Here is a 12,090-nt window from a genome sequence, read left to right as displayed (position 1 = left end):
GTCAAATGAAAGTAGTTTTAAAAATTTAAAAATAATAAACAATAAACAATAACTAAATAATAAAAAAGAAGGACCCAAGAAGATAACTATTGCTATGGGAAATCTTGGTAAGACTTTTGATTCTTAGTGACAGAGCCTTGGGACCATAGCCTTGATCTTCATGGGATGGGACTTTGTGTGGCAAAAAATAATAAAAGGATTAAAAAACCATCACTGACGAGGTACTTAGAGATTCTTAGATACTCTTATATAGGGTCTCTAGGCCATTTCTTGGGTCTTCGTAAGGCGGTGCCCTACTTTTACATTTTTATTTTAGAATTAAAAGTTATAATTTCTTATTTTAAAAAAGGAACGAAAGCTTATAAATAAATCACTTGTTGGCAGTTTCATTTATGAGGCTAGATAATAGCTAGATATGGTTTTACAAAAACGATAGTGTGTGGAGACTAGGGTTTTTATAACCCAAGGCATGATCTTTGCTTTGTCTTAGTTTAGATCGAATTTGGACCAACCCTAATCTTAGGTATTTGCATTGTGCTTAAATTTCAACTATTTTCCATAGGAACACCTTACTCGTTATACCATCTTTGCTTTGTCTTAGTTTAGATCTTTGCTTTGTCTTAGTTTAGATCGAATTTAAACCAACCTTAATCTTGGGTATTTGCATTGTGCTTAAATTTCAACTATTTTCCATAGGAACACCTTGCTCGTTATACCGTGTTACAAGCCCTCCGACATTTCCAACACCAATATGCATCCATCATATAAACTTGAGGCATCTTTATCCACATATTCCAAGGACGGAATCAAAATTAGGAAGGGGGATATGTTAACCCTTGCCGAAGACCTCTATGGTATTGATGTTGGCCACCCTATTATTTTCACCTCCTTTGGGTAGGCGTCAAAATGGTTGTATTCATTGGAAAACTGTGTATTGTATATTTTTTGTGTGTACTTGCCACTTGTCTATTAAAGGCGTACCATGTGATCCTAGGTTGAGAATAGGTATTTACACTAGTTAGAGTGGCCAAATGAGCCCAAGATTTTAACTTTGGTCACCCAAGAACCCTAGAGGTCACCTACTACAAAACCTTAAATGGTACTCTCACCAATCATTCTTTTATGTATAAGCTAATAGAGTACTGTTCTTCTCTACTCTCTTATACTATTACTTGCTTGCCTTGTGCTTGTTTGAGCTCTATGTGTGCTTGCTTACATGTGTGTGAGAGAGTGAGTGTGTAAGATAGAGTGGTGAGGAGGGTCAAGCTTCCATTGGAGTGTAGTAGCGGAGTGGAGCTTTCGGGTACGGCTGTGTGGCAACATCATCTCCTACAAGAATCCTAGGCAACCAGCTTTCATGTGGTGAGTGACACACCATGATTGTGCATTTGTATGCTAGATCATGGTAAGCTGGTTTCTCAGTCAAGCTGTTTATGCTCTTGAGTGGTGTGGTTGGGCAAAGCCCCATGACATTGGGTTATTCCATACTTTCTTTCTATGGTGACATGGCTTCCTAATGAACACTCTTAAGTTCAAACCCTATCCTATGCAAAGGTCTAATAGAATATACAGAACAACACTTGCATGCCAACTATGAACTTACAAACAATTTACAAACTTTTAAACAAGTATCAACAATAAGGATGTTGAGTGGATGTACGATACCATTGTAAAAATTGGGCACTCCTAAAAATGTTGGAGATTCATGATCATGAACTTTACACAGAATTTCCTGAAGATGAACAAGAAACGGTAAACTTAATTTGGAGATAAATCTCAAGGTATGGCTAGATCTTCTAGTGGAAAGAAATGTTAAATGAAAATATAGATGAACTATTGGGACTTCTCACTCTACACCTATAATCACTCCACATAAAAGGAAGAGAATAAGAGAATCTTGAGACATTCAATACAAAAATTATAAAAGGTGAATATGCCTCATCAAATTTTGCTCATGATGATGATCCGTAGTGCAGAGAGGTCTTGGATTTGCTGAGCCCTCTACTCTAGCCTCTCTCCTTACCCCAGCCAAATAGGAATCTCCTATTCCCTGAATTACTCCACATAGTCACACCACATATCTTCTCCCTTCACTTAACTATGTGAAACACACAAGAGAGAAAGACATAACATAGACAAATGCACAACCAGACTATAATTCTATTACTCAACCACACGACTGCTCTTAGTCTTACAATAGCATAATCGGTCATGCTACTCTCACACACCACCAAATTCTAGTTATGTCACCTCAAAAAGTGTACACCACTAGGTCATCATCAAGAAGGGGAAGAATCATATATCCATCATTGAGAAGGGGGGAGAGTAAGAAAGAAGATCTAAGAGGATCATATAGTCTAGCCAATTGTCAGGACTATGGTCCTACGGAAGTCGAACCCTAGCATAAGTTAATAGCTTTCGGAGTCTCGAGAGTATTATTAGTGCTAGCGGGGTTCAGGGGTTAATGGGCGTTAGGGTTTGGTCGATGTGTGTACACATCTAAGTTAGCACGGCTCTTAAGTAAGATGGGCGGCCGGGCTAGGAGGTGTGGACACAGGCCAGGGTTTTGGTATAAAACCCAACGAGAAACCCTAACTCGTCATTATGTGGTTGGGAGGTGAACCGACTTCCACCCTCTCTTCTTCTCCACGCCTAGGCTATGGCGGCTTGAGGAAGACGCAGCCGTAGCGGAGGCGTTACACCAATATACAAGTTACCTTGGGAAATATTAAAATAAAGATATTAGAATGATACATACATAGGCTAAGGTGTCCATACACAAAGGAGCCGTGATGGAAGCTGGTGACAAGGAACTCAGTCATGTCGGATCTCGGTGGTGATGATAGACAATGGATCAAAGTGATGACAAGATGATGGATGAAGGAGCTCATCGACATAGGACAACTGTGGATCTTGATGGTGGCGATGAATGATGAATGATCTCGGTAGTAGAGCGAGACGGACAGAGAAGCTCAGCAAGCAATGGACAGAGGAGCTTGGAAGAGCTATCTGTAGGTCACCCACACCACTACTCCATTCACCATCTCTTTGAGGTAATGTGGCCAAATGAGCATGCACAGAATTAGTGTGTGTATGTGAGAGCAAAGAAAAAGCTATTGAGAAAGTCTGGTAACATAGCCACTAAGTCGGCAAATAAGAAGACCAAGCTAAAAGTCTCTAAGCATGCATGAATGCGTGTGTGTATGTGAGAGCAAAGAATAAGCTCTTGAGAAACTCTGGGAATATAGCCACACGACTGAGTCATTCTCAACCGAGAGGACCAAGCTAAAAGCCTCTAAGTCTGAAGTGAAGAACAAGCCAATAAACCCATCAATTAAAAGCTACTAAAGGTAGTAAAGAGCATGAGTAGCATGTATTCTTCACCCCTCTTATCTCTACAAAAATTGTTGTCATCAGCCTCTAAGGCCATATGATGTACTCAAGCTGAAATTTATAGCCAAAGTAGCACAAGAGCCAAAGTAGCCGAGCACAAGGGGAGAGAGAAGTAGAGTGAAAGCCTAAAATTATACCTAATATGGCATCAGGGGGGGTGTTAAGAAATGTGTTGCCATAGTACAAACAAAGGGAGAGAGCATGCACATTAAAAAGGAAAGAAGAAAGACTAAGGGTCCTAGATCAAAGGTTGATTTGTATGGTTGAAGCCAAGAGTCAAAAAGGTAGCACATGGAAAGCTCAAGGTGGCACATGGAGTGTGAGCATTTATTGACACATGTCTTATGGATAAGGGCTCCTTGAGAGCTATTTAAATCATGTAATCCTTGGCTCATTTTAGGAGCTTGATCAATACAATTATCATACGATTAGTGTCTTGATTATACTTTACTTAATTCTTATTTAAATGATTTTCTTACTATTTAATCATGAAGATTATTGCTTGCTATGAGCCTCCCTAGCTTGTTAGTAATTTTATCAAGAATATCAGCGTAGGGGATGTAGTCCTTTTATATAGCATGAAAGATAGGAAACAAAAATTACAGTACAAAGAACTAGGACCTTTTCATGTCATTTTAAAATCATGCCTCAAGGTATAATAAAACTTTCTACCCTTTGACGGAGTAGAGATGAAAGGCCATATAAGGTAGCAAGGTCAAATGCTATTGCAAAAATTACAGTACAAAGAACTAGGACCTTTTCATGTCATTTTAATATCATGCCTCAAGGTACAATAAAACTTTCTACCCTTTGACGGAGTAGAGATGAAAGGCCATATAAGGTAGCAAGGTCCTCTAATACAAAATGCTCTTAATGAACTCTATAGACAACAAATAGAAAAGAAAGCAAAAGAGGTCGAGAAATACAATGCAAGGCTGGAAGCACTAACACGGCAAAATACCAGCTAAAACCTCGACCTGCTACACAAACTCAAATTTCAATCAACATGGTTATTCTTGAAACAATTGATGAGGTTGAAAGAATAATCAACCCATAATTCCCACAAAAGGATCATGTAGCCGACTAGTGGGGATACTGGTATAAGCCAAACTTGATGTTGTGGAAAACTTACACCTCCCTCGGACATCCTAACCTTCATCCAACAAATGCACAAATAAGTAGTATCACCAAGCAAACCATGATGGCCCTGGAAAGGTATGATGCTAAAATATTGTTGTCTAGGACTAAATCAATTGTATGCAGCTTTTATATAACTCCAGTAGGAATAGTGAAAGAGTCACTCATCCTTGGAAGGGGATGGATTGAGCAAAACAACTTCCACATTGATTGGCACAAGCAAATAATGTAACTCTTGAGTTACTATAGAAGGAAAAACAACACTTACTCTATTGGAGAGACTGCATTTCCTGCTACACAAAATGCTGCATCACCAGTAAAAAGAGAAAAAACTTCTTAAATTTTAACTGATGATTCTCATCAACAATCCCCAACAGATAATTTTTAGTCTCACCAAAAGAAAAGGCAAGGATAAACACAAAACCAAAAAGCAACCACTCTTGAATGGGTACCTAAAGAGCAAATCATGAAGGGTTCTTGTAACAAAAGGATCCACCAATGGTCTAGAACCGTGAGACAAATCTTTATTCAAGAAAGCCCATGCGAGAAATCTGGATATCAAAGAGCTTGCGCAAAGCACAAGGATACTATCAAGGGAAAGATCGAATTTGGGTGCCAAAGCTCTTGCTAGTCTAGATTTAAGTAACCAAAGCTCTTGCTAGTCCAGATTTTCCCTAGAAGTAACAAAAGCACTTGTTAGTCCATATTTTCCCTTGAATCAACCAAAGCACTTGCTAGTCTAGATTTTCCCTAAAAGTAAAAAGAACAACTTCCCCAAATGGGTATGGCAAGTAAAAGCTAAGGAAGGAATTCCAACAACCCATAGGAAGATAAGGAATCAACACAAGAATATCCTTCAAAGATAGAAGCAAAGCTTGTTTCCATCAATGATTCTATTTTTTGGAATCGCTATCAAAGAATTGCCTATCTCTTACAACCCATCTTGGAAAAGTACCTTCATCACCACATTCACACCACTACCTACCTCAAGGAGTTATCCCCCAGTGGTATGTCATTGGAGATGCCATTATTCTTGTATCCAGCCTCCTTTGCCACTATGGCTCCTCTCTCTCAGACACTCACCTCCCCATTATGCCCTTACACCCTTCCTTGGCACCCACACCACTCCCTCTCATTCCCCCATTACACCCTTACACCCTTCCTTGGCACTCACACCACTCCCTCTCATTGCACCCTTCCTTGGTTCCTCTCTCCCTAGTACACCCTTCCTTGGCACACACATCATTCCACCTATAGGGCTAGATGTGTTTTCTAATTAGGCATTCACCTTAGTTTTTTAGACTATCATCCAATCATGGTTATTTGGCCAACTAGTGCAATTTTCACTTGATCCATCTTTGGTGGCTTGACCACTCATTGCCATTCCACAGGATAGATTAGACTTCCACTACTAGCTCTACAGTGGTGGGGGTCGGTGGATCCTTTGAGCACAAAGGCATGTGCAGGAGGTGGTTGCTTTAAGCACAAAGGAATGCACAGGAGGTGGTTGCTTTGAGAGCCCACGTAATAGAGGCAAAGGATGATCTTGCAGAGATCATCCTATGCACCGCTTGACCACTCATCGCCATTCCACAAGATAGATTAGTACGTCCACTACTAGCTCCATTGTGGTCGGAGCTAGGGGATTCTTTGAGCATAGAGGCATGGCTTCTTAGGATTCGTAGTTTTGAGTTCTTTTTTTGATTGTACGGCTCAATGAAGGCCTCTCATTGCTCTGTGAAGCATGATGTTTCTACTTTGATTTTTATGTGTTGTTGGCCTGTGAGGGTCCATATTCAGTAGTTACTTTTCTAACAATATGTTTATTATATTGTTCTTGTGCATTCCTAGGATCATGGATAATCAGAGGTGCTTACCTAGGATCATGGATTCCCAACTTACCTTGGCTCATGGATGCATAGAGGTGCTTTCTTCTTCTCCATCGACTCCCCTCCCTATAGTGTTATCCTCTCTATACATTCACATTTTTTTTCAACTCATGGTTGAGGCTTTGCTTGCTCATCGTAGTGGCATTTACAAAGGTCACAAATAAATTATTTGGAAAGGAAAATGATAAAAACTATTTTACTGATGTTATGGAGTCCTTGCTTAAAGATCTTAAAATCAATGTGAATGGAGAAACAAATGATGCCCAAGTCAAGTGGATGGCATCTATGGTGCAAAAGGGCTTAAAAATTATGTGCATGAACATGCGTATAGAACACACTCTTAACCAAAGCCCTAAATTCTTTATCTCTTAGGGTTTTCTTTTTAGTCGCATGAAACGATAGATGCCTTCTTTACTTGTATAGGTGATGATCTTCCTTGAACTCGGTTCATGGCCGCCTCTCTCTCTCTCTCTCTCTCTCTCTCTCTCTCTCTCTTACACTGGTCAAATTGTGAATGTTACTGTTGATTTTTACCACTTACAAGAGCTTTTTCTGGCCCATCGATGGAAGGTTTTGCTTCTCTTAGCCTGTGCACATGTCTCCGACTGGTGGGCTCCGTCCGGCAAAAGAGTGACCGATCGGACATCAAGACGGAGTGGTGTCTCGCACATGATTCAAAAAGTCCGACTGGTGGCAAAGAACCTGACGGACGTCGCTGGCCGGACGTAGCGGATGGATCTCGCACATGAAAGAATTGCCTTGGCAAGAGACGCCCCTTGGATGCTTTATATATGTGACATCTTGTGATTGGAGGTTGCCAAAATCGGTCGTTCGTCAACGAAAGAGCAACAGGTAAAGCGAAAAAGGTCGGTGCAAAGGCTTTATATATGTGACAGCTTGTGATTGGAGGTTGCCAAAATCAAAGTGAAAAAGGTGGCGGTTCACGATTAAAATAAATTAAAATCGATTTTTTTTTTTTGTTTTTGAAGTGATCGTATCGGCCGCTTTTCCTTTATCTGTTGAATGCACTAGTTGGCAGCCACCTTGCTTCAAACCTAGTTGCCTTATCTATGCCCTAGTAGCCACCTTGCTTTAAACCTAGTTGCCTCAGCTATCTCTTGTGGTCGAGCTGTTGCTCCCAAACACTACTTTAAATCTTCCTCCGTGAGCTGCTATCTACTACTGAATCCCTACTAACCACTACCCTGGAGCTTCTGCAAAGCTTGTTGCCCGATGGAAGCTCTTGTATTACATGCTCAGATAATATCGATGATCACTTTTTCTGGACCGTGATCGGCATTACTCTGTTGTGGGTCAGGATATGGTGGAGAAAGAAGCCATCAGTGCTGTTGGTAGCTATTGATCTCCTACCTGATGATGAACATCAAAGCTCTGCAATGAATGCTCAAATCTACGAGCGTATAGGCTTTGCTATGCTTCTTCTGCACTCATATTTCTGCCTCTGTTGTGTGAGAGATGCGTATAGCCCTCTTATGTTGAGCTGGTGCTTGTGGCGGTCGACTTTATTTGCCTTACTGTGAAACACTGAACCCTTTGCCTTAAGTTGCTCTGGTGAAAGAGCTTTAAATCATCACCCAAAGCTTTTCTTCTATTTTCTATTTTCTGGAGTCCTTATAATGTCGTTCGTTGTGTGTGCACTTACTCTCTCTCTCTCTCTCTCTCTCTCTCTCTCTCTCTCTCTCTCTCTCTGGAGTTGCTTGCTTCTTCTTGGTGCTTGCTGTGTAAGCAAAAGGTGAAACTCTAAGTTACTAATATTGAGCAAAAGGTGAAGCTCTAAGTTACTAATATTGAGTAGAGATTTGCTCTACAACTATTGAGCACCCTACTACAAATCGAAACCCTAATCAGCAAGGTAACAAGAACTAGTCCTAATGCAATCTCTAATCACTTAGAAAGTAAATTCTCTAATCACTTGCTATGGCAAAAGTAAATTCTCTAATCACTTGCTATTGCCAAAGTAAATTCTCTAATCACTTGCTATGGCCAGTCCTAGACCATGAAAAAATTACCAACAAACTAGGGAGGCTCATAGAAAGAAAATTCTCTAATCACGTAGAAAGTAAATTCTCTAATCACTTGGTATGGCCAGTGTCCTAGACCATGATAAAATTACTAACAAACTCGGGAGGCTCATAGCAAGCAATACTCTTCATGATTGAATAGTAAGAAAATCACTCAAACAAGAATTAACTAAAGTATAATCAAGATACTAATCATTGACAATTGCATTAATCAAGCAATAATCTTTATGATTAAATAGTAAGAAAATCCCTTAATCAAGAATTAACTAAAGCATAAGAAAATCTCTTAATCAAGACACTAATCATATGATAGTTGTAATGATTAAGCTTCTAAAATTATCCAAGGATTACATAATTTTATTACTCTTAAAGGAGCCCTTGTCCACAAAATATGTGCACCCTTGTGACATCCATGTGTTAGTTAATGCTTACACTCCATGTGCCACCTTGTGCTTTCCATATGCTACCTTTATGACCATTGACTTCACCTTTTACATGTAACCATACAAATCAACCTTTGATCTAGGACCCTTAGTCTTTCCTCTTCCCTTTTTAATGTACATGCTCTCCCCCTTACTCTACACTTGTTGTACTATGACACCACATTTCTTAACAATTCTTGTCCTTGAGGTTTTTATTAAAACATTGTTTTCTTTGTAATTTTAGCACATGCACTAGCTTCTAAAGGGCATATTGTCCTTTTTTTAAATGGGCTTTGATGACGTCTTGCAAGCTAGGGCAATGGGCTTTGATGGCCTCCCACAAGCCTTCTAACAAAAAAAGGGGCAATGTGCCCTTTGGAAGCCAACGCATGCACATTGCCCTTATTTTTATGGGCTTTGATGGCCTCCTGCCTGCACACCTTCCAACACAAAAAAAGAGGCAATGTGCCCTTTGGAAGCCAACGCTTTGTGGATGGTACATTGCCCCCCTTTTTTGGGCTTTAATGATCTCCCGTAGGCCTTCCAGCACAAAAAAGAAAGGGGGTAGTGTGCCCTTCGGAAGCTAGCGCATGTGCGAGCTTCTAGAGGGCACATTGTCCTTTTTTATTATGGGCTTTGATGGCCTCCTATAGGCCTTCCAAGATAAAAAATGGGGCAATGTGCCCATTACGACAACAGCAGCATGTGCATTGGATGGTGAGTAGGTGATGTATCAATGATGGCAAGGCATTGGGACGATGGTAACAACAACAAGGCATTAGATGTCAGCAAGGCTTATAGGATGCGTCGTCGATGATAAGGCTCACAAGGTGAATAGTGGAAGGGGGAGAGACATGGAGGAGGTGAATAGAGGGTGAGAAAGGGCAAGGAGGGGTCCGAGAGAGAGAGAGAGAGAGAGAGAGAGAGAGAGAGAGATTACAAAACTTTTTAAACTATATATCTAGGTTTTTTATATACATATATGTAAGCTTATATATATATGTGTGTGTGTGTAAGTTTTGTATGTACATATGTGTGTGTGTAGTTTCGTATGTACATACATATATATGAGTAAGATTATATATATATATATATATATATTATAGGTTTTTTTTATATACCTAAGTAATTAAGCTTATATATATATATTGTTGGAATTAGGGTTGCAGGAATGCACACACAACTTCAAGAAGATGAGGAAGCTTGAGCACAATACAGTAGTGTATTATGAGTGCCAAAATGAAAGATAACAAGCCCTAGAAGATAATGGGCGTATATACAATGCACGGGGGAAAAAACCTCCTAGTGAGGGAAAAAGTGCCCCGGCGGTCCTAAGTGTGTTCACACACATCACTACTATAATATGGTAACAAATCCCCCCTGGAGTGATGCGGTGAACAAGAGCTAGCACTCATGTATAGGGAAGTGTCTAGCTATGTGGACGAATCCACAAAAGGGAGTAAGCCCAAAGCTTTGCGAAAAGCTTCGAACTTCTCACGAGGCAGAGCCTTTGTGAAAAGGTCTGCAAGGTTATCCTGTGTTGGCACATAAGCCAAACTGATCTCTCCTGCAGAGAGTCTCTCCCTGACATAATGGTAGTGCACCTCAATGTGCTTCGTACGAGCATGGAACACTGGGTTCCGCGCAACTGCCAATGCGCTCTGACTGTCAGTGAAGATGGTGGTGGCAGATGGCTGCCCAACACCCAAATCAGCCATAAGGCGTCTGAGCCACACACACTCAACCGTAGCTGTGAAAGCTGCCCTGTACTCAGCTTCACAACTAGAAGTGGCCACAGTAGGCTGCTTCTTGCTCAACCATGATATGCATGAGCTTCCAAGCATGAAGCAAAAACCACTCGTGGACACGCGTGTGTCATAACAACCAGCCCAGTCAGAATCTGAAAAAGCATGTAAATCTGGCGGCAATGATCCCCCCTTGGGATAAAACAACCCAAGATGCCGAGTACCACTCAAATAGCGAAAGATACGCTTCACTGCCTGCCAATGCTTAATGCCTGGGCTATGCATAAATCTGCTCACCTGTGAGACTGCAAACTGAATGTCTGGCCTCGTAATGCATACATAAATGAGGCAACCAACAGCTGTTTGATAGAGTGTGACATCAAAGTGATCTCCAGCATCATGAAGACTCAACTTCAAACCTGTCTCCATTGGAGTAGCAATAGGCTTGCAGTCTTCAAGGCCAAATCTCCGCAACAATGTTTCAATATACTTTGTCTGACACAAAGCAATACCTCCATCACACTGCTTAAATTGTATCCCCAAATAATGATGCAAATGCCCCAAATCTGACATCTCAAAAGAGGCATTCAAATCAGCCTTAAAATCAGCAATATGACTCTCATTTGGTCCTGTGAGCAGCATGTCATCGACATAGAGAGCAATGATTAGATGTACACCATCCACACGTTTAACATACAAAGTGCTTTCTGTTGGACTATTCTGAAACCCATGTGCAGTCAAATATGCATGTATTTTTTCATACCAAGCTCGTGGAGCTTGCTTTAAACCATATAAAGCCTTTTTTAACCTGCACACTTTGTTTTCCTGCCCTCTTTGAACAAAACCACGAGGCTGCGATACATACACCTCCTCATGCAAATCTCCATTTAAGAATGCAGTCTTTATGTCCAGCTGATGTACATTCCAACCATTATGAGCTGCTAATGCACAGATGCTACGAACAGTGGTCATACGACATGTGGGAGCAAAAGTCTCATCAAAATCAATGCCCTTCTCTTGAGCATAACCTTTTGCAACAAGCCTAGCCTTATGGCGATCCACTGTGCCATCAGGCTTACGCTTCAATTTGTATACCCACTTAGTGCCAATGGCCTTCTTGCCAGGGGGCAAGTCACATAAAGACCATGTACCATTCTTCATAATAGCATCGTATTCTGCTTGCATAGCAGCCATCCAATTTTCTGAACTTTGTGCCTCATCAAATGAAACAGGCTCACTTTCATCGCACATACTAGAAACAGCCAATGCATAACAATCTGACGCATAAGAGGCACCATGAGAGCCAGAACGAGTGCGACTAGACAAAGGGGCATCCAACTTGCTGTCACGCAAAGTCTGCACCAGCCATCTAGGCATATTCCTAGAGCCCTCAATCTCTTGTCTCTCATCCTCAAGTGCATCATGCACATCTGCATCAGATATAGGCTGATCTGTGCCATCA

The sequence above is a fragment of the Cibotium barometz genome, chromosome 21 (genome assembly GCF_041138505.1).
Source record: "Cibotium barometz isolate CiBa-2024 chromosome 21, ASM4113850v1, whole genome shotgun sequence".
NCBI classification, from domain to species: Eukaryota; Viridiplantae; Streptophyta; class Polypodiopsida; order Cyatheales; family Cibotiaceae; genus Cibotium; species Cibotium barometz.
This window is presented reverse-complemented; position numbering follows the sequence as displayed.